This window comes from Podarcis pityusensis, assembly GCF_964106645.2.
Source record: "Podarcis pityusensis genome assembly, chromosome: 12".
Lineage (NCBI taxonomy): Eukaryota > Metazoa > Chordata > Lepidosauria > Squamata > Lacertidae > Podarcis > Podarcis pityusensis.
In genome coordinates, this window is record NC_138037.1 from 4,889,673 (window position 1) to 4,912,081 (window position 22,409).

A 22,409-nucleotide genomic window follows, 5' to 3' on the forward strand; every position below is an offset into this window, starting at 1 on the left:
TTACATTTATGCTTGCTCCTAGGAGCTGACTTCCTTCCTTCCTTCTTCTGGCTTTTTTATATCGCCTTTAAATTTTTCGCATTGTCTTTGTCCATTTCGTATATTGTTGTTCTGTTTCGGCATTTATCCATAAAGCGTATGTAAACAAATAAAACCTTCTCTATATACCATTGCATCTTCAAATATCTTAAGGGATGTCACACGGAAGAGGGAACAAGTTTCTCCTACTTTGGAGGGTAGGACTCGAACCCATGGCTTCAAGTCACAAGGAAGTAGATTCCGACTCAACATCTTTCTGACAGCAAGGGCTGTTCAGCAGTGGAACAGTCTCCCTCAGAAGGTGGTGGACTCTCCTTCCTTGGAGGTTTTTAAGCAGAGGTTGGCTGGCCATCTGTCATGGATGCTTTAGCTGAGATTCCTGCATTGCGGGGGTCAGACTAGATGTCCCTTGGGTCCCTTCCAGCTCTACAATTCTATGTTTCTGCTACAAATATCCTTTTTGGAAATGCTAGAGGTTGAACTTTAGAACTTCCAGACACAAAACCAGTGATCTTCCTCTGTGCTGTATTCATTTTACATTGCGATGGTGTCAGATTGGGCTCTTCTGCCAACACGGCATCCTGGGACCACGAGTGGCGTAAAACCACAGACTGTGACTTTTGCTGGCTGTACAGCCTTCATTCTGGATCTGCCTGAAGCTGCTGGTATTATGGCTCAGAAAGCCCCGGGTATTACCTGCGGTTTAGGGATTTGAAGTTAATTACTTGAGCAAAAACACGCTGTTTCTCATTAATAAATGGTGTTATTGGATTATTTTTATATGTATTTGATGACGGAGGATTTGCTGCAGGCAAAATCTAGGCATTTACTTCCCACTGTGGAAGGACATGTGGATTGGCCTCCACAGTCACTTACGGACTCACTGTTAAAACCATGTTTATGGAAGACAATCTTACTCGGCTACGAGGGATCGCAGCCAGGGACAGAGAACTTGAAAGTGTTAAGATCAGAAGGCAGAAAATATGAAAACAATGAAAAGAGGCAGGAATGAAGATTTGGAGATATGCTTCAGAGGTCCAGCCTGGAATAATTAATAATTACAATTTGTACTACACTGGTACCTTGGGCTAAGTACTTAATTCCTTCTGGAGGTCTGTTCTTAACCTGAAACTGTTCTTAACCTCAAGCACCACTTTAGCTAATGGGGCCTCCTGCTGCTGCTGGGCCGCCGGAGCACGATTTCTGTTCTCATCCTGAAGCAAAGTTCTTAACCTGAAGCATTATTTCTGGGTTAGCGGAGTCTGTAACCTGAAGCGTATGTAACCTGAAGCATATGTAACCTGAGGTACCACTGTATAATTGGTCATTTAAAAAAAACATTTTAGTTTAGTATTTTTAATTGGATTATGATTCGGATATGTTGATTGTCTGTTTTTATTGGAAAATCAATAAAAAATATTAAATTTTTTTTTTTTAAAAGAGGGATTGCCAAAGTAGAAGAAGAAAGGTTCCAATTACATCACTGTCCGGGCAGAATACCTTCTGCAAAAACAACAGAACTTTCCCCCCTCTCTCCTTTCCTCCCCCCTCATCTGCTTTGGGGGTTCCCACAATCCTCTGGGGCAGATGTAGAATTGGTGCAGGGATTCAGGTGGAGGAGAGGGTGGGGCAGTTACGCTGAACTTTCAGAAATCATTCCACACATGCAACAACTTGCAAAGGCGAGTTTCCGCTGAAGAGAACAGAATTGTTCTTCCAGCATTCCTCTCCTGTCTTCGTGTTTTTTCTATATTTAATAAACTTGCAAGGAAAGTCGATACAAAAAAAGACAATGAGAAGCACTGATTTAATAACTCCAAAAACTCACATTCGTCCACCTGTTTCTCTAACAACCCAATTTCCCTTTTCAATCTTCTTGCTTTATGACTGACACCGGAGATGATTCTTTCTTTCCACGATTTCCTCTCTTCCTGAATGTGCGCGATGTTTTCTGTATTCAGCTTGCTCCTTTGCAAACGCCATCTGCCTCTGCTCCTCTGCAAATCTCTTTTAATAAAACTGCATCTGCACCTCTGCTCGCTTCTTCGAATCCTTCTGCGTCTCAGCTGCTTTTTAAATTATTATTTACAGCTTCTGCAGGATAGTGGATGGGGCTGGGGTACCAATAAGCTCTGAGAGGAGCTGGCACAAAAACAGATGCCCGCTTTCTCTTCCTCGCATCTCCTTCCTCAGTCAATTTCCCAGGTCCAGTTCCTGGCCTCCTCAATGAAAAGTCTCTGTGCTGGTCCCGTGGGTTACCCGAGAGGCAAGGTCCAAGTCCGGTCCGTGGTCAAAGGTGCAACGTGGAGGCAGTCCGTAGTAGCTGAAGATGGGTGCAGGGCAGGGAGTCGGATGAAGTCAGGAACAGGCTTGCAAGCAGGAAGCCAGGGCGGGTCAGGAGCTCAGGGAGGAAATCAGGAGAGGGTTCAGGCAGGAACTAGCAGGGACGTGGGTGGCACTGTGGGTTAAACCACAGAGCCTAGGACTTGCTGATCAGAAGGTCGTGGTTCGAATCCCTGCGACGGGGTGAGCTCCCGTTGCTCGGTCCCTGCTCCTGCCCACCTAGCAGTTCGAAAGCACGTCAAAGTGCAAGTAGATAAATAGGTACCACTCCGGTGGGAAGGTAAACGGCGTTTCCGTGCTCTGCTCTGTTTCGCCAGAAGCGGCTTAGTCATGCTGGCCACATGACCCGGAAGCTGTACGCTGGCTCCCTCGGCCAATAAAGCGAGATGAGCGCTGCAACCCCAGAGTCAGCCACGACTGGACCTAATGGTCAGGGGTCCCTTTACCTTTACCTAGCAACCAACAATGTTGCTCCTGCAACTTGGGACTGGGGCTGGCTGGCTTTTATCTCCCCCGAGGCATAGGGCGGCCCTGATCCTCTGGATTCGTTTCAGGTTACAGACTCCGCTAACCCAGAAATAATACCTCGGGTTAAGAACTTTGCTTCAGGATGAGAACAGAAATCGCACAGTAGCGGCGCAGCAGCAGCGGGAGGCTCCATTAGCTAAAGTGGTGCTTCAGGTTAAGAACAGTTTCAAGTTAAGAACGGACCTCTGGAACGAATTAAGTACGTAACTAGAGGTACCACTGTACAACATTCCTTGTTTTCCTAGAGTGGACATGTGAGAGAATGTTTGGTCCAGCTAGTCAAATTTTCCTGTTCCTCCTGGCTGGAGCATCCTTCCTTTTCATGTGATAGAAGGTGGGTGTGACCTAACCTGTCCAGGTAACAAAAGGACGAGCCACGCAGCACCCTCCCTTTCTTTTTGACTTCCTTCATCATTTGGCCAGCTTCTAGAGAGGACTGCTCTGCTAGCTCTCAGCTAACAGAAGCACTGGGATTATTCCCCCATATGGGGTAGATCCACATGTACATATTTGTAACTAAGTCTGCCTTCAGGAATCCAACTGTGAACTGATGTGAGTAAACTTCTTTTATTGACTTTGAATAAGATTGTGGCATCTTTATTGTGCTGGTCCTGTGGGTTATCCGTGCGGCGAAGTCCGAGTCCAGTCCGAGGTCAAGGGGGCAGTATTGAGGCTGTCCGTCAAAGCTGAAGCTGGGTCCAAGGCAGGGAGTTGGGTGAGGTCAGGAGCTCCGGCAGGGCAGGGTGCAGGCAGGAACTGGCTACCAACAATGTTGCTTCCGCAACTTGGGACTGGGGCTGGCTGGCTTTTATCTGCCCTGAGGCAGAGGGCAGCCCCAGTCCACAGGTGCCTCGCCTCTCCTGGCCTGGAGGCGAGCACTCCTCCTGCGGGAACTTCGTTCCCTCCGCCTCTCTGCCCTGAGCGTCTGCAGCTCAGGAGAGGCTGGAGGGCTACCGGACCCAGAGGCAACCTCAGCTTCCTCTGACGGGGCTGAGAGTGGAGCACCTGCAGGCAATGGGTCCTCCATCCCCTCAGGAGCCAGAGCAGACTCAGCTGATGCCTGCACTTGAGGATCCAGCACAGCTGAGGACCCTTCAGGCTCAGGCCCCAGCCCCAGCTCAGCTGGTTCTGGAGGCGGGGACTCCTGTGCAGGCTGGGATCCCTCAGATTCAGCATCCGAGTCCGAATCCCAGGCCATCACAGTTTCTCTGGATTAGGATAGGAGAGCTACATTCGGATCCCAAAACTTCCTGAGATAGGGTTGTGGCCGCCAAAACCACATAACACTGGTCCTGAAAGATCTTCATTGGCTCCCAGTACGTTTCCGAGCACAATTCAAAGTGTTGGTGCTGACCTTTAAAGCCCTAAACGGCCTTGGCCCAGGATACCTGAAGGAGCGTCTCCACCTCCATCGTTCTGCCCGGACACGGAGGTCCAGCTCTGAGGGCCTTCTGGCGGTTCCCTCACTGCGAGAAGCCAGGTTACAGGGAACCAGGCAGAGGGCCTTCTAGGTGGTGGCACCCGCCCTGTGGAATGCCCTCCCACCAGATGTCAAAGAGAAAAAAAAACTACCAGACTTTTAGAAGACAACTGAAGGCAGCCGTATTTAGGGAAGCTTTTAATGTTTAATAGGTTATTGTATTTTAATATTTGGTTGGAATCCTCCCAGAGTGGCTGGGGAAGCCCAGCCAGATGTGCGGGGTATAAATAATAAATTATTATTATTATTATTATTGCAAGCTTCCAGTCTCAATGGCCAGAGCCAGGCAAGGTGAGATGACTGTCTATGGTGTCAGGATCGACAGGGGCTTCCAAGGAATGCATCACCTGCCACCACCGCCACCATGGTAACAATGACAGTTATGGCACAGCCCTTGGAGGCAGGATTTCTTCCTCCTTGGTAGCATCCTGCCTACAAGCCTTAGGAGGAATTATTGAAGGAGCTGGATGTTTAGACTGGGAAAGTGGAGACTGAGAGGAGATATGAGAGCCATCTTTAAATATCTCAGGGGCTGTCCCACGGAAGAGGGGAACAAGCTTGTTTCTTCCTGCTCTGGAAGGCAGGACTCGAACCCATGGCTTCAAGTTACAAGAAAGGAGATTCCAATTACAGTGGTACCTCAGGTTACATACGCTTCAGTTTACATACGCTTCAGGTTACAGACTCCGCTAACCCAGAAACAGTGCTTCAGGTTAAGAACTTTGCTTCAAGATGAGAACAGAAATCGTGCTCCGGCGGCGCGGCAGCAGCGGGAGGCCCTATTAGCTAAAATGGTGCTTCAGGTTAAGAACAGTTTCAGGTTAAGAACGGACCTCCGGAACGAATTAAGTACTTAAACCGAGGTACCACTGTACAGTGGCACCTTGGTTCTCAAACCTAATCTGTTCTGGAAGTCCGTTCCAAAACCAAAGCGTCCCTAAACAAGGCTGCTTTCAGATGTCTTCTAAAAGTCAGATAGTTGCCGCATTCTGGATTAGTTGTAGTTTCAGGGTCACCTTCAAAGGTAGCCCCACATAGAGCGCATTGCAGTAGTCCAACCCCATGCAATGCAGGAATCTTTTGTCCAACGTGAGGCTCGAACCCAGGACCCTGGAATTAAGCATCTCATGCTCTTCCGTCTGAGCTATCCCAGCTGATTTCTTAAGAAGAAACGCAGACACAGTGGTAGGTAAGTAGCTGGTCCCTGGTGGAGCCACCAGCCTTCTGATCTGATGCAATCCTCTACTTCGAAAACCCTCCTAATGCCCCACTTGAAAAACCCATCCAAAATCTGGTCTGCAATAAAAATGCAAGGTTATTGAGTGACCCTTGATCCCTTTGGCCTTGAGTCTCATTTCACTCTGTATTGACATTATGCCAGGGCAGCTGATCGGATTATAAATAGCCTCTGCCTCTCTACTTGATTGCAGCTCTGCCAAGCCCGAACTCCCAATTTTCATTTGTTTCTTCCAAAGTCTTTGCAAAGTGCATCTCCCCTTTCAGAATTATGGTTGGCCTTCAACAATTCGGAGAGGTCAGGAGTACTAAAACGCAACCATCAAACTTGAGATCGTCCTCTGCAAACTGAGTGAGGAGCCTGGAATTTAATTTCTGGGTCTCCCTGATGGTGATTTTGAGCCAGGGATGGACAAAGCAGTCCTGTTCCCATTCCTCACGGCCCTCCACCTCTGATACCCCCCTCATTTCTCCATAAATATGAGAAATAATCCCCACTTCCCCCTCTTGCACTTTTACATGTGTTACCGTATTTTTCGCTCCATAAGACGCACCTAGTTTTTAGAGGGGGAATGCAAGAAAATAAATATTCTTTAAAGGGAACGCTGAGCAGAACCTGTTTGCATCCCAGGCTCTGCTCAGCACTCCCTTTCACGAGCCGCGTGGAGCGTGTGTGCGGCTCTTGGGGGCTTTTCCGGGAGGTGGGGGAAGGGACAGAGGGGCTAAGCCAGAAGCTAGAACAGCAAGAGGGAGCGCTGCGCAGCGATCCCTCTCGCTGTTCTGGCTTCTGGGATAACTGCGCAGCCTGCATTCACTCCGTAAGATGCACACACATTTCCCCTTACTTTTTAGGAGGGGAAAAGTGCATCTTATAGAGCGAAAAATACTGTCAAGTCCCACAGGGCCCTTGTCTCTTGTGACAGAGCGTTCCACCAAGTCGGGGCCAGTACTGGAAAGGCCCTGGCCCTAGTTGGGACCAACCTAACCACCTTGCGACCAGGGACCGCCAAAATGTTGTCATTTGTGGACCTTAAGGTCCTCCGCGGGGCATACCAGGAGAGGCAGTCCCGTAGGTACGAGGGTCCTAGGCCACGTAGGGCTTTGAAGGTAAAAACCAGAACCTTAAAGCTGACCCTGTACTCCACTGGGAGCTAGCGCAGCCCCGAAATTTGGAATCCCCTACAAGCTCTTGCCAGAGTTTTGCAGTGTTTTGCAGCCAATCCCCCCACATTTTGCAACAACCCTCAAGCTGAGTATGTGATGCTCAAACTTAGGGTCATAGCTATCACCCCCAAAACCCCACGTTGATGCGATTCACTCCAGACAAGTGCCACAGTTTGGCAATAGTTTTATGGCTTTTGTCCGAGAAAGCCCTGTATTTTGCAGTGCCCCACAAACTGAGCAATCGATACTCAAACCTAGGGTCATAGCGATCGCTCCTAAACCCAAAATTGTCCGACTGGGCCTCATTGTTAACGGTGAACAGGGAAAGGGTCTTGTGAACAATCGCAGTTACTGGCAAATCACAGTGGCAGAGCAGAGAGAAAGAACAAGAGAGAGGAAACAGGAACATTTGTAGCTCGGAGCTATTCCGGCGAAGCGATCCAAGATAATGTTTTTCATTGATCGCAAAATCTGACAATCACTTCTTCGTCTTGTGAACTTCTTCTTTGTTTTATTATATTTTTCTTTGGCAACTCAAACAAGAGCGGTTTTGTTGGCTTGCAGGCAATATTCTGCACTCGCGATGGAAATACAAATGTTCTCAACTCATTCGCGACAGCCTCTCCCCCTTTTTCCTTTCTCTTGCCGCAGTTTGACGTTCTTGCTCTGGCGGTTTAAGTTCTCGCTGGTGGATGCGATCAGTTCTTTGCAGGGGGAACCTTTGGGGCTGAATCGTAAACACGGAACGGAAAAGTTGTAGCATTTAATTCCCCTCAGGAAGAAAAGGTCATATCACCCGTGGGGCTTTTCAGTTTAGAGCAGGGGTCAGCAAACTTTTTCAGCGGGGGGCCGGTCCACTGTCCCTCAGACCTTGTGGGGGGCCAGATTTAGGAAAAAAATGAAGGATTGAAGGGAAAAAAAATGAATGAATTCCTATGCCCCACAAATAACCCAGAGATGCATTTTAAATAGAAGGACACATTCTACTCATGTAAAAACACGCTGATTCCGGGACCATCCGTGGGCCAGATTTAGAGGGTGATTGGGCTGGATCCAGCCCCTGGGCCTTAGTTTGCCTACCCATGGTTTAGAGAAAAGTCAAGTAAGTTGGGACATGATCGAAGCGTATTCTTATGGGTTAGTGGGGGAACAGGAATCCCCCAGATCCCTTGGGGCAAGATTCCCATACCCTCTAACATTTTCTGTCCCTGCCCCCACCCCTCACCTGCCCAGGCTGCCTTGGCCCACTGCCACCACTGCCATGCACTGCCTCTACTGACTGCTGTGGTCTAAACCACTGAGCCTCTTGGGCTTGCCGATCAAAAGGTCGGCGGTTCGAATCCCTGCAACGGGGTGAGCTCCTGTTGCTCGGTCCCTGCTCCTGCCAACCTAGCAGTTCGAAAGCACACCGGTGCAAGTAGATAAATAGGTACTGCTGTGATGGGAAAGTAAATGGCGTTTCTGTGCACTCTGGCACTCGTCATGGTGTCCTGTTGTGCCAGAAGCGGTTTAGTCCTCCTGGCCACATGACCCAGAAATCTGTCTGTGGACAAAGGCCGGCTCCCTTGGCCTGAAAGCGAGATGAGCGCTGCAACCCCATAGTCGCCTTTGACTGGACTTCACCGTCCAGGGGTCCTTTACCTTTTACCTGCCACCAACTGACTTACCTTTGCCGGCTTGCCACTGCCTCCATGAACCCAAAGCCTCTGCCTCTTCCTCCATGAGGTCTACCAAGGAACTTCAGAGTGTCTCTTTGACATTGCCAGCGTGCCTCTCAGAAGGTGCCCAGATTTTTAATTGATAAGAAATATTGTACATTAGAAAACAAAAAGAAAGAACTCCTTACAGTGTTTGATTCATAACATAGAACACAAGTATATACAGTGGTACCTTGGGTTACAGACACTTCAGGTTACAGACTCCACTAACCCAGAAATAGTACCTCGGGTTAAGAACTTTGCTTCAGGATGAGAACAGAAATTGCGGGGTGGCAGCGGGAGGCCCCATTAGCTAAAGTGGTGCTTCAGGTTAAGAACAGTTTCAGGTTAAGAACGGACCTCCAGAACGAATAAAGTTCTTAACCAGAGGTACCACTGTACAGTGGTACCTTGGTTCTCAAGCACCTTGGTTTCAAAATGCCAAAAACCTGGAAGTGTTCCAGTTTCCGAATGTTTTTCAGAAGCCGAACGTCCGATGCGGCTGTCGGCTCTTGTTTCTGGGGTGTCTGCACCAATCAGAAGCTGCACCTTGGTTTTCAGACATTTCAGAAGTCAAACGAACTTCCAGAATGGATTAAGTCTGGTGCTTTTGTTTTTGCTATTCATTTTGCGTTTATGTAGCTTTTTTGGTTAATTTGTTTTTGTGGCTGTGTAGAACCCAGTTCCGCTACTGATTGATTGATTGATTGATTGATTGTGTGACTGCGGAAATGGATAAAAGCCCCCGATCCAAACAATGACTATCATCAGTGCAAGTAAGGATTTTTTTTTTTTATCATCTACAATACAGTCTAATTTATTTTATAGTACAGTACAGTGAGTATTGCTTTCATTTTATGGATCAATGGTCTCGTTTGATAGTGAAATCCATGTTAAATTGCTGTTTTGATGATTATTTTTAAAAGTTTGGAACTGATTAATCCCTTTTGTATTACTTTCTATGGGAAAGCACGCCTTGGTTTTGGAACGCTTTGCTTTTGGAACAGACTTCCGGAACGGATTAAGCTTGAGAACCAAGGTGCCACTGTATATTTATAATCTTTATGAAGAATATTACAAGTTAAAGTAAAAAAGAAAAAGAGAAAAAGAAAGAAAAATAGTATATGAAACATTCTGAAAGGCAGAGGAAAACAATAACAATAAGACCATAACATTTCATTAAGGTTACGGAACCATATAACATAGATGGAAATGAACGGACTTATTGTTTCCCTCACATATACGGTATATTGAATCATGGGTCAATATCATTTCAATAAATATGTTCCAAATATCATTAAATTTGTGCATACGTAATCTCCACTTGTGGGACGTGGGTGGCGCTGTGGGTTAAACCACAGAGCTTAGGACTTGTTGATCAGAAGGTCGGCGGTTCGAATCCCCGCGACGGGGTGAGCTCCCATTGCTCGGTCCCTGCTCCTGCCAACCTAGCAGCTCGAAAGCACATCAAAGTGCAAGTAGATCAATAGGTACCGATCCGACGGGAAGGTAAACGGCGTTTCCGTGCGCTGCTCTGGTTTGCCAGAGGCGGCTTGGTCATGCTGGCCACATGACCTGGAAGCTGTACGCTGGCTCCCTTGGCCAATAAAGCAAGATGAGCACTGCAACCCCAGAGTCGACCACAACTGGACCTAATGGTCAGGGGTGCCTTTACCTTTACCTTTAATCTCCACTTGAAAGCGATCCGTTTGTAGGTTGCAAGAGTTGTCACGTCCTCTATCTGTTGATCGACAGAGGCCATATTCTTGTCCTTCCAACGTATCAATATCCTTGCAGGTGTAATTGCACAGAGAATCCATTTGCGCTGACAACTGCTTTATAATGCGATCGCAAGACACCCAGAAAGTATAAAACGATGCAGCTACATAAGAACATGAGTCATTCACTGTGGCAAACGCTTCCTCTCTCTCTTTCACTTTGCTGATCCGGTAAGTACTTTATTGTGTGTGGTTGGGATAGGACTGACTATAAAACAGTGCGTGGGTTTGCAAAATAAGGAACCCAAAGTTCTTTCTGCTAAAAGCGCACGCCCATTAGCCGGGAGATGTAAAAAGGAGGTAATGATTGGGATGGATGAGATAAATGGAGAAGTATTCTTCAGCTGTTAAGGTATAATGAGCCCTACTTTTCTTATCTTACGGGGCTGAACTCTGCAAATGAGCTTGGTAAAGCTTCATTTGCCAGAATCAAGAGCCCTCACCAACTGATGCATTTTGGCATTGGTGCAAATTGGGTATCCATTTATTTAAGACATTTCCTGATGAAAGGAATCTGTGGACTTGCCAAGGAACTGATTAGATTCATAACTGAGCCATCTACAGTTTGACAGATCACTCTCTTTCCCGGGCTAAGAATAAAAAATGGTGAAAACAGGTTATTTATTGGGACAGTGTGATTTTTGAAGCTGCTGTTAAAGTTGCAAAACAGTGAAGCAATGGAGAAATTTATTGAAACGACAATGGGATATTAGCTCCGCCCAAGGCATGATGGAGAACAGCAATAACCAGGGGAAGATAGACATAATATTTTACGGGGACAGGAAGAAACATTACGGACAGAATAATTGCCACAAACATGAAGAACAAGGATATAGTTTGAGTGCTTCACTTGCAGCTTCATAAATCATTTAATGTGTCAACATGAAGTGAAGTTATTAATATTGCAGTTCTTGTATGTGGGATTATTATTTTGACTGGAATGTAATTGAAATTAATAAGATTTTGGAATGCAGAAATAAAGAAAATCATCAAACCATCAATTCTAGCACATGGGGGGGGGGCACCCAAATTACATAGTTTGGTATTTGAATGATTGGTATTAGTAATTGTATTATAATTTGGTATTGTTATAATGAGGCTATTATTGGACTGCACAGCAGTACCTTGGTTCTCAAACTTAATCCGTTCTGGAAGTCCATTCCAAAACCAAAGCGGTCCTAAACCAAGGCGTACTTTCCCATAGAAAGTAATGCAAAACGGATTAATCTGTTCCAGACTTTTAAAAACAACCCCTAAAACAGCAATTTAACATGAATTTTACTATCTAATGAGACCATCGATCCAGTGGTCAGGGATGATGGGAGTTGTAGTCCCAAAATATCTGGAGGGCCGAGTTTGCCTATGCCTGATTTATACCCCACACATCTTAGTGGGTTGCCCCAGCCACTTTGGGCAGCTTCCAACATACATTGGAACCTCGGTTTTCAAACGTAATCCGCTCCGGAAGACCGTTCGACTTCTGAAACCTTCGAAAACCTGAAAACTCAATACAGAAACCTCAATACAACAGGGAAACTCAAAACAAAAGCCGTGTAGCATGTTCGCCGTCTGAAAATCATTAAAAAACCAGAGCAGTTACTTCTTGGTTTTCAGCGTTTGAAAGTCAGAACGTTTGACTACGGAGGTGTTTGACAAATGAGGTTCCACTGTATATAAAAACATAATAGAACATTAAAAAGCTTCTCTATACAGGATAGCCATCAGACGGCTTAGGGGTCGGATAGCTCCATACCCTCCAACAGTTCTCCGGTGAAAATAGGGACATCCTAAGGAAAAGTGGGACATTCCGGGACAGCTTCTGTAAATCAGGGACGTCCCTGGAAAATAGCAAAACATCCCAGGCTGGCCCTGCCTGCCTGTAGTGGCCATCGAATTGGGAAGCACATGCTGTCAGTGTTGGAAAAGCAAAGGTCCTGACTTCCTTGGTCTCCTCAGCCTGGTCCTCGGACCCTTGTCGGCATAAAGGAGTCCAAGAGAAGAGTACCGTATTTTTCACTCTATAAGACGCACCAGACCATAGTTTTTGGAGGAGGAAAACAAGACAAAAAATATTCTAAATCTCAGAAGCCAGAACAGCAAGAGGGATCGCTGCGCAGTGAAAGCAGCAATCCCTCTTGCTGTTCTGGCTTCTGGGATAGCTGCGCAGCCTGCATTCGCTCCATAAGACGCACACACATTTCCCCTTACTTTTTAGGAGGGAAAAAGTGAGTCTTATAGAGCAAAAAATATGGTGTTTTCTGCTTTTATTCTAAAAAGTCTTTATCTGCAAAACGACCGACCAACTGTACACACATTAACACTACTAGCTTTCTTGTTTATTAATGTGATTTTATTCTTTCTGAAACTTTAATAAATATTAATTAAAAAATAAAATAATGGTTATGTTTAAAAGGTTACAGTTGTTTAAAACAAGTGAGAAATGCATCATTCCTTGTAAAGGGCTACTGCTGGAAAAAGGGAAATTGAAAAACAACATTTTAACCATTGTGGCCCGAAGAGCACAATTTAATATAAAAATAAAAAGCTCATCATTAGAAGGAAAAAAAACAACCACTACTAGCTTTCACCAACCAACCCACACCAACACAATCAATGACCACTCTATATATACAGGTACAATTAGCTGAAAGGTTGCGTGAGTCATTGTAGGCCGTTGACTCATGCTGACTTAGTTCTTTTAGCATTAAAGAAACAGCGGTCAATTTTTAGCCGTGACACATGCTTCTGACAGCTAGCACAGGAAGTCAGAGGCTTGCTTCCCCGTACTTCTTCATTCAATGTGAGATCGGTCCTCATTTCCTGGAACCTGTCACTGCCTCTGGGCTCCCACTGTATAACGATCCAATTAAAATGTGGAGGCTTCTTAATCAGGGCAAAACCATAGGTAATCCACCAGGTATCAAAAACACCTCTTTTTGCAGCTGTGATTATAGTTGCAGCTGCTCTTGGAACACTTTGGAGCCTCACAGCTCTCCCCTATTGATGCAAATATCACTAAACATCATGCATGTATATCAGATTCAGATTGGCTTACATCCTGTAGGAGGGATGACAGCAAGGAGCCGAGGTTGGGGGTGAGGGAACGAAGGATCAAAGGGAAAAATAAGAATCGTTCTGTTATGGAAAAAATTCCGGGGTGAGAGACTACTCAACAGCTTTGCTTATTGGGGTGTAAGTCCCCTGTGGGTCCCTGGGGTCAGTAAAAGAAGGAAGTTCCAGCCAAGCAATTTGGAGCAAAACAGTCGTCAGTAGACCATGATCTTTCTTGTTGCGCAACAGGTCCCCACAAGAGTAAGAACCCCGAGCATGGGGTGACACCCTCTTTTAAAACTTTCCTCTTTTCCCCAGAATACAATCCGAGAGGCATCATTGATACATCATCACTACATCACTAGCATGTCACAAATGGGGAGAGGTAAACAAGAGTTACACAAGTTCAACATTAGGTCACTTTATCAAACACCTTTCCCAACACCTTTGTTATGTACTAAGCTTGGATCCTAGAACAATAGGCAGGTAGGATCCTTGTTGTTGCTTAGTCGTTTAGTCGTGTCCGACTCTTCGTGACCCCATGGACCAGAGCACGCCAGGCCCTCCTGTCTTCCACTGCCTCCCACAGTTTGGTCAAACTCATGCTGGTAGCTTCGAGAACACTGTCCCACCATCTCGTCCTCTGCCGTCCCCTTCTCCTTGTGCCCTCCATCTTTTCCAACATCAGGGTCTTTTCCAGGGAGTCTTCTCTTCTCATGAGGTGGCCAAAGGATTGGAGCCTCAGCTTCAGGATTGGTCCTTCCAATGAGCACTCAGGGCTGATTTCCTTCAGAATGGAGAGGTTTGATCTTCTTGCAGTCCATGGGACTCTCAAGAGTCTCCTCCAGCACCAGAATTCAAAAGCATCAATTCTTCGGCGATCAGCCTTCTTGATGGTCCAGCTCTCACTTCCATACATCACTACTGGGAAAACCATAGCTTTTACTATACGGACCTTAGGTAGGATCCTAGAATGCAACAACTGATTGGCTTGCAGGAGAAGACCAATCAGGCTCCAGGAGGGAAGTCGAATCAGCCTATCAGATGGGACTCATTGTGTAAATACAGTGATACCTCTGGTTACGTACTTAATTCGTTCCGGAGGTCCGTTCTTAACCCGAAGCACTACTTGAGCTAATGGGGCCTCCCGCTGCCACTGCGCAATTTCTGTTCTCATCCTGAAGCAAAGTTCTTAACCAGAGGTACTATTTCTGGGTTAGCAGAGTCTGTAACCTGAAGCGTCTGTAACCCGAGGTACCACTGTAATGTATATAAAAGCCTGAGGTTTGGGAGGAAAATCAGTCACTGTTTTACAAGCTGCAATAAAGAGCATGAAATCACTGCAGGACTCTGAGGATATTTCAACCTCTTAAGTACCTGTCACTGAAAGAACAAGGAAACTCTTTCCATCTCCTTGCCCTCAGAACTTGTCTGGAGATGGGCTTTCAGAACACCTGACTTGCTCAACTGCCTCTGAGGATGTCTAGTATTTCCCCCCTGGTCACTCCCTGGGTGGGGGGCTGAGGATGTGCTCTCACGCTTGGGGAATTACCACGGGATGCCCTGTTCCTGCTGCCTACGTGACTTCCTGCTTCCTGGTTCATGGAGGGAGGTGGAGCCCAAATTCACCTTTCTTTAAGGGTTAAAATGGCACTAGAATGAGGAGAGTCGGTTACAGTTTGGATTTTGCACTAATTTATAAAGCTAGGTGAAATATACTCGGAGCGTGGATTTCATGCGCTTTATTCAGCTCATAGTAGTGAGGAATGGAATTTCCCCCGAAATGTCTGCTTTATGTACATTATTTACACAATGGGCCCCACGTGATTGGCTAATTCTTGGATTCTCCTGTAGGCCAATCAGCTTGCGGATTCACTTCCACCTGGAGTTGGATTGGGTGGCTCCTGCGGACCAATCAGACTGCTGCATTCTGAATCCTATTGTTCTAGGACCAATCAGATCCTATTCAACTCAGTACATAACACTAGGTATCTTCCCTGAATGGGATGTGGGTGGTGCTGTGGTCTAAACCACAGAGCCTCTTGGGCTTGCCGATTGGAAGGTCGGCGGTTCGAATCCCCCCGACAGGGTGAGCTCCCGTTGCTCAGTCCCTGCTCCTGCCAACCTAGCAGTTCGAAAGCATGTCAAAGTGCAAGTAGATAAATAGGTACAGCTCTGGCGGGAAGGTAAACGGCGTTTCCGTGTGCTGCTCTGGTTTGCCAGAAGCGGCTTTGTCATGCTAGCCACATGACCTGGAAGCTGTACTCCGGTTCCCTCGGCCAGTAAAGCGAGATGAGTGCCGCAACCCCAGAGTCGTCCGTGACTGGACCTAATGGTCAGGGGTCCGTTTACCTTTATCTTCCCTGAGCTGTCAAGTTGAAAGGATACATTCAGGCATCATATTTGTAGCATTGTAACAACTTTAAAGATGTGCCCCCTCCCTTGTCATTTCCATAATAGCTCCATGTATCTGAAGTCTAGTTTTTAATGTTTGGTTTGGGTAGTTGGAACTCTTGAGATGCTAAGTGGACCCTCCAGACGAGCGCAGGCCAAACTCTCAGACCACAAGTGGGCGGCAAAAGTACTTTGACACGGAAACTGCAGGCCAGTCGCTGAATTAAATTTCCCCACTGTTAATTAAAGCACCCACAATATAATTTTATTTAACATACACACATCCTTGACTCACATTCTAGCAAGACGTGCAGATTTTACTTTAGGACAGTAGGGCCATTTCTAGACACATTCCTGCAAAGTGGTGGTTTTGACCTACAAATTGTGTGTGTGTGTGTGTGTGTATCAAGGAGACTTTTTCAGCTTTAGGGAATTAAAAAACCATGATACTAAAATCACATATTAAAATTGCATGGTAAAATTACATGCCTAGGTAGCCTCGCTAAAATAAAAAGGGTTTTTTTTTAAGCAGGCGCTGAAAGGAATAGCGATAGTCCCTGTCTAATAATAAGTGTGCCTTGTAGCTTATTATTCCCGTATGTGATAAATAAAATCCATTTCCCAACTAATTTGTTCTCTAATTGCTGCCTTCCTCTAGCCATAATGATACTGGCTAGCTTAAGCTGAATCCCAAATCCGTATTAAATATTTTTCTGCTTTAAGGGGATTCCCCCCCCCCCCCAATTCTCGACAGACAGACTTTCAGGCAGCTGTAAACAAATGAATTGCCCTTTAAATTGTTGTTGTTGTTGTTGTTGTTGTTTAGTCGTTTAGTCGTGTCCGCCTCTTCGTGACCCCCTGGACCAGAGCACGCCAGGCACTCCTGTCTTCCACTGCCTCCCGCAGTTTGGTCAGACTCATGTTTGTAGCTTCGAGAACACTGTCCAACCATCTCGTCCTCTGTCGTCCCCTTCTCCTTGTGCCCTCCATCTTTTCCAACATCAGGGTCTTTTCCAGGGAGTCTTCTCTTCTCATGAGGTGGCCAAAGTCTTGGAGCCTCAGCTTCAGGATCTGTCCTTCCAGTGAGCACTCAGGGCTGATTTCCTTCAGAATGGAGAGGTTTGATCTTCTTGCAGTCCATGGGACTCTCAAGAGTCTCCTCCAGCACCAGAATTCAAAAGCATCCATTCTTCGGCGATCAGCCTTCTTTATGGTCCAGCTCTCACTTCCATACATCACTACTGGGAAAACCAGAGCTTTAACTATACGGACCTTTGTTGGCAAGGTGATGTCTCTGCTTTTTAAGATGCTGTCTAGGATCATTCCCTTGCCGTGGCGAAGGAGCTTGAATAACTCAGAGAAGCCATGAGCTATGACGTGCAGGGCCACCCAGGATGGACAGGTCATAGGTGAGAGTTTTTGACCAAACGTGATCCACCTGGAGCAGGAACCAGCAAGCCACTCCAGTATCCCTGCCAAGAAAACTTCATGGACAAAACAACAGGCCCTTTAAATAGATGCTTCATTTAGGTAGGTCGGCAAAAATGTTTAGCTTTGACTCTGTTGCCCTGACTTGGGGATATTTTGACGGTTTCCCTACTTTATCCTCACAGCAGCCCTGTAAGGTGGACTCATCTGATGGGGAGTGCCTAACCCAGCTTTGCCCACTGAGCCTCACAACCATTCGAGGGACTGAAGGCGGGTCTTGCCATTCTAGTTTGACCCTTTCATCACTGCACCACACTGTGTCATTTGACCCGGGGAAATGAGTGAGGATTCTGTTAAAAAGGGGGCATGTTATTCCTTGAAGGAGAACTACTGTACAGTGGATCATAGAATCATAGAATCATAGAGTTGGAAGAGACCACAAGGGCCATCGAGTCCAACCCCCTGCCAAGCAGGAAACACCATCAGAGCACTCCTGACATATGGTTGTCAAGCCTCTGCTTAAAGACCTCCAAAGAAGGAGACTCCACCACACTCCTTGGCAGCAAATTCCACTGTCGAACAGCTCTTACTGTCAGGAAGTTCTTCCTTAATGTTTATGTGGAATCTTCTTTCTTGTAGTTTGGATCCATTGCTCCATGTCCGCTTCTCTGGAGCAGCAGAAAACAACCTTTCTCCCTCCTCTATGTGACATCCCTTTATATATTTGAACATGGCTATCATATCACCCCTTAACCTCCTCTTCTCCAGGCTAAACATGCCCAGCTCCCTTAGCCGTTCCTCCTAAGGCATCGTTTCCAGGCCTTTGACCATTTTGGTTGCCCTCTTCTGGACACGTTCCAGTTTGTCAGTGTCCTTCTTGAACTGTGGTGCCCAGAACTGGACACAGTACTCCAGGTGAGGTCTGACCAGAGCAGAATACAGTGGCACTATTACTTCCCTTGATCTAGATGCTATACTCCTATTGATGCAGCCCAGAATTGCATTGGCTTTTTTAGCTGCCGCGTCACACTGTTGGCTCATGTCAAGTTTGTGGTCAACCAAGACTCCTAGATCCTTTTCTTGGGTTGATGCTTGGGTTGTGAACGTGATCCCTGCAGGGTGCATGTTTGCAACCCACAGCCTTTGCAACCCGCGTCTGCGCAAGCGCGGGTGGAGATTCGGCACTTCTGTGCAGGAGCAATGCATGATTTAGTGCTTCTGCACATGCGCAACTGCTGAAACCCGGAAGTAACCTGTTCTGGTACTTCTGGGTTTCGGCGGTCCGCAACCCGAAGAAACGCAACCTGAAGCGGCTGTAACCCAAGGCATGACTGTACTTGAAAATGATTTACAGATGGTATTTAACTCTGTGTAGACTGTGTAGAGCACGATTTCTGTTCTCATCCTGAAGCAAAGTTCTTAACCCGAGGTACTATTTCTGGGTTAGTGGAGTCTGTAACCTGAAGCGTCTGTAACCTGAAGCGTCTGTAACCCGAGGTACCACTGTACGATGTTCTAGTAGCTTTTGATTTTTTCACTGGTCCACCAAACACGTACAGTGGTACCTCGGGTTAAGTACTTAATTCGTTCCAGAGGTCCGTACTTAACCTGAAACTGTTCTTAACCTGAAGCACCACTTTAGCTAATGGGACCTCCTGCTGCCGCCTCGCCGCCGGAGCACAATTTCTGTTCTTATCCTGAAGCAAAGTTCTTAACCTGAAGCACTATTTCTGGGTTAGTGGAGTGCGTAACCTGAAGTGTATGTAACCTGAAGCGTATGTAACCCGAGGTACCACTGTATAAGTGTCCCCTCTGTTTTACCACACCTCCAGCACAAATCTGGTTTCATCACGTTGTCCCGTTGCGCCAGAAGCGGTTTAGTCCTGCTGGGCACATGACCCGGAAAGCTGTCTGTGGACAAACGTCGGCTCCCTCGGCCTGAAAGCGAGATGAGCGCCGCAACCCCAGAGTCGCCTTTGACTGGACTTAACCGTCCAGGGGTCCTTTACCTTTACCTTACCATCTGCAGATTGGGTGAGTGTCCCCTCGATTACCTCATCCAAGTCAGTTATAAAGTTGTTGAATGACAATGTGCCCAGGACAGACCCTTGCAACACCGCGCTTGTCGCTAATGCTGTGCTGTTGCATCAATGAAAGCTTTCAAAATATCCCCCACCCAAAAAACAAGATGTCAGTCTGAAGGGACCAGACCACAAATTGAATCCTTTTATCCAGTGAGCTGGCTTAACTGTCAGTGAGGCTGAATTTGTTTGTTTCGGAATCAGTGCATTTCCCCCCAGTGATGATGCCAAAAGCTGACTTTGCTTCCAGGCCAAACAAGAGACTGGCTCACCCCTCCAAACCCCCCCCCCCCCTGATCTCTGGACTGAGTCCCGGGAATTCCAGCAGGGGAAAGTAAATAAGGCCTCGGTCTTCAGATCAACAGCTGGGGTTTTTTTTACGGCTATAATATAATGAGGTATAATTCATTAATTTGCCAGGGAAACAGGCGTGTGGTAAAAAAACGTTGGCTTAGAAAGGAGGAGTAAATCTATAATTCTTCGTCCTTCTGGATGCTGTGCTAAAATGAAAATGATGCTTTTCAGAATTATTGCACAGAATCAATGCACACAGAAGTGTCAGCCAATCCTACCCTTTTGCAAGATACTCCATTCCAGGAGTCAGCAAACTAAGAGCCCGGATGTGGCTCCCCAGGCTCATAAATCCAGGCCACGGACCCTGCCGCCTGCTTGGTCAGTCCCCGCACCCTGTCGACATCTCGCCGTGCGGGGACTGACGTCTGTGACGTTGGCACAGCTTCTGGGTGGGCGGCGACGCTGGCACAGCTTCGGATTGGCTGCAGGAAGCTCCTGCAGGCAATCCAAAGCCTCACCAGCCGCGGCTGAGGTAAACTCGGGGCAGCCGTGGACGGAGAGTCGGGTGGGCGGGCGACGGGTCTGGGCCGCGCCATGGGCATCGTGACGGGCACGTTGTGGGGCTTCAGCCGGAGCTTGATGTGCCTTTTGGCCCTGTGCCTGGTGCCCGGCTCGGTGCTGCTGCTGGTGGTGCACTTGGGCATGCTGGAGCAGCTGGAGGGCGCGCTGCGTGCCGCCTGCGCGGCCTGCCAGCCAACCTGGCCTCAGACGACGGGCCGCAGCGCGTGGTGCACGCCATCTGGGAGCTCCACGGGTATGGGCCAATGGAGCAACTGTGAGTGGGCGGTGCCAAGATGTGCTCCTGAGCACGTGCAGAGTGCGTTCCTCCTCCAGGTCCGGAGGCAGCTGTGGGACTGGCTTGCAAGGTATTTAAATTTTTCAAAATATGAATATGATGAAAACAATGTATAGATGGTATATTACACCTGTGAAATTAGCTAAAATGTATAAGACAAGTTAGCTCCTGCCCACTTAGCAGTTTGAAAGCATGTCAAAGTGCAAGTAGATAAATAGGTACCGCTCTGGCTGGAAGGTAAACGGCGTTTCCGTGCGCTGCTCTGGTTTGCCAGAAGCGGCTTCGTCATGCTGGCCACATGACCCGGAAGCTGTACGCTGGCTCCCTTGGCCAATAAAGCGAGATGAGCGCTGCAACCCCAGAGTCGGTCACTACTAGACCTAATGGTCAGGGGTCCCTTTACCTTTACCTATTCTACATGTCTTTCAACTGTGGATCCAACAGAGGGCAGCACAGCGCCTCTTCCAGACGCATTTTACACCTCTATCAGAGCAAGAATGGGGAAGAGAGCAACAGGGCGACACTTTTTGCATGCTTAGCAAGAATCTATCTTGCTGATTTCAGCTGCCAGCTGTGGTGCCTCTTGGAGCAGGAGAAGCAATTGCCTGCTCAGTGCGTGTTCAGGCTCAGAATGACTGACGGCCCCCATTAGGAAGCCAAGCTGTTTTCATGTGACACATCGCAGGCATGTCATGTGCCTCCTTGTTTGGCCAGGACATTTGCTGAAAGGATGGATCTGGTGGAAAGTTACAGCGAGAGGGAAATCGGGCATAAGGGGACTCAGCTCTTTTGCCTGGCTGTCTAACCGGGGGATAGGCAACGAAGGGGCGTCCTACATCCAACCATAGCTGTCAACCGTCCCTTATTTGGCGGGAAACTCCCTTATCCCAGCGCCGTGTCCCGCTGTTGTCCCTTATTAATGATGTCCCTTAAATTTCCCAGGTTTCAAAGGAAGCAGCTCCTCTCCCTCCCTCCCTGCCAGCCAGGGAGGAGGGAGGCTCCAACTGGGTTGCTTGGCTGCCCGCCCCGCCCCCCTCCGGCCTCCTCTCACCAGCCTCGGCCCCCGGGAACCCCTCCCCACCGGGACTGGCGGGAGCCTTGGGCCCTTCCGCCGCCATCCTCCTCGCGGCCGCCGAACTGGGCGTCCCTGCCTGGGGCTTCCCCTCTGCCCGCCGCTGCCGCTCCCACTAGGCCATACTGCAGCTGCGCCACCAAAGGACCTGGATGAGATGGGCAACCTGGCATGGCCTATGAATTGCTGAGGAGCCTTGAGAGGAGAGCGAGGGCAACCATGGAGAAAGCAGTTCAGAGAGAGGAGGAGGAGGCGGAGGCGCGGGCAGGTGTTCCAAGGGCTAACCATAGCGGGGGAAAGCAGAGGAAGGACCGTAAGCGCTTCTCCCATAGATTTGTGGTGGTAGACTAGCATAGATGGTCTGATCTGCAGGTTTACTTCGGGCGCTATTCCCCCCCCCTTCCTCCCGCCCCGCCTGATGGAACTGAGAGCTGCAGATGGAGCACGAGAGAAAAGATACAAAACTGCAGCAGCATCTTCGTAGCTTGGACTTCGTTTTGTGCGAAAAGTGGTTGCTGCTTGTAGTTCTTTAATTGCAGTGTTTCATCAGCTGATGTCTTGAGCAGCAACCTCTGGAAACGAAGGGCTAAAAACCGGCGCTGCTCTCCCAAATTATCTGGTCCCTTTTAACTTCGTATTTCAGCTGGTTGACTAAAATCCCTTATTTTGGCTGCTGGTCCCTTATTTTCAAATCTGTAAGTTGACAGCTATGCATCCAACGTAGCTAATTGTCGGAAGATTCAAAGCAGATAAAAGGAAGTGCTTTTCCACAGAGTGCATAGTTAACCTGTGGAACTCCCTGCCACAGGAGGCAGGTATAGCAACCAACGGGCTTAAAAGAAGTTTGGACAAAATTCATGGAGGAAGAGAGGGCTGTTGATGGCTACAAGCCACGATGGCTCTGCCTTGTCTCCACAGTCAGAGGCAGCAATGCTTGGGAACACCATTTGCTGGAAGCCACAGGAGGG

General features: G+C 47.7%; 2 long non-coding RNA genes across 2 annotated transcripts in view; one reads left to right on the top strand and one right to left on the bottom strand.

Annotated features, from left to right (window-relative positions):
* LOC308459229 overlaps positions 1–17,022 on the bottom strand; it is a 57,744-nt gene extending 40,722 nt beyond the window's left edge. Inside the window, exon 1 of the long non-coding RNA XR_013977927.1 lies at positions 16,575–17,022. This is a non-coding gene — a long non-coding RNA (uncharacterized lncRNA). The remainder of the gene's footprint in view (positions 1–16,574) is intronic.
* LOC308459161 overlaps positions 1–17,551 on the top strand; it is a 56,177-nt gene extending 38,626 nt beyond the window's left edge. Inside the window, exon 3 of the long non-coding RNA XR_013977823.1 lies at positions 17,537–17,551. This is a non-coding gene — a long non-coding RNA (uncharacterized lncRNA). The remainder of the gene's footprint in view (positions 1–17,536) is intronic.
* The last annotated feature ends 4,858 nt before the right edge of the window (positions 17,552–22,409 follow it).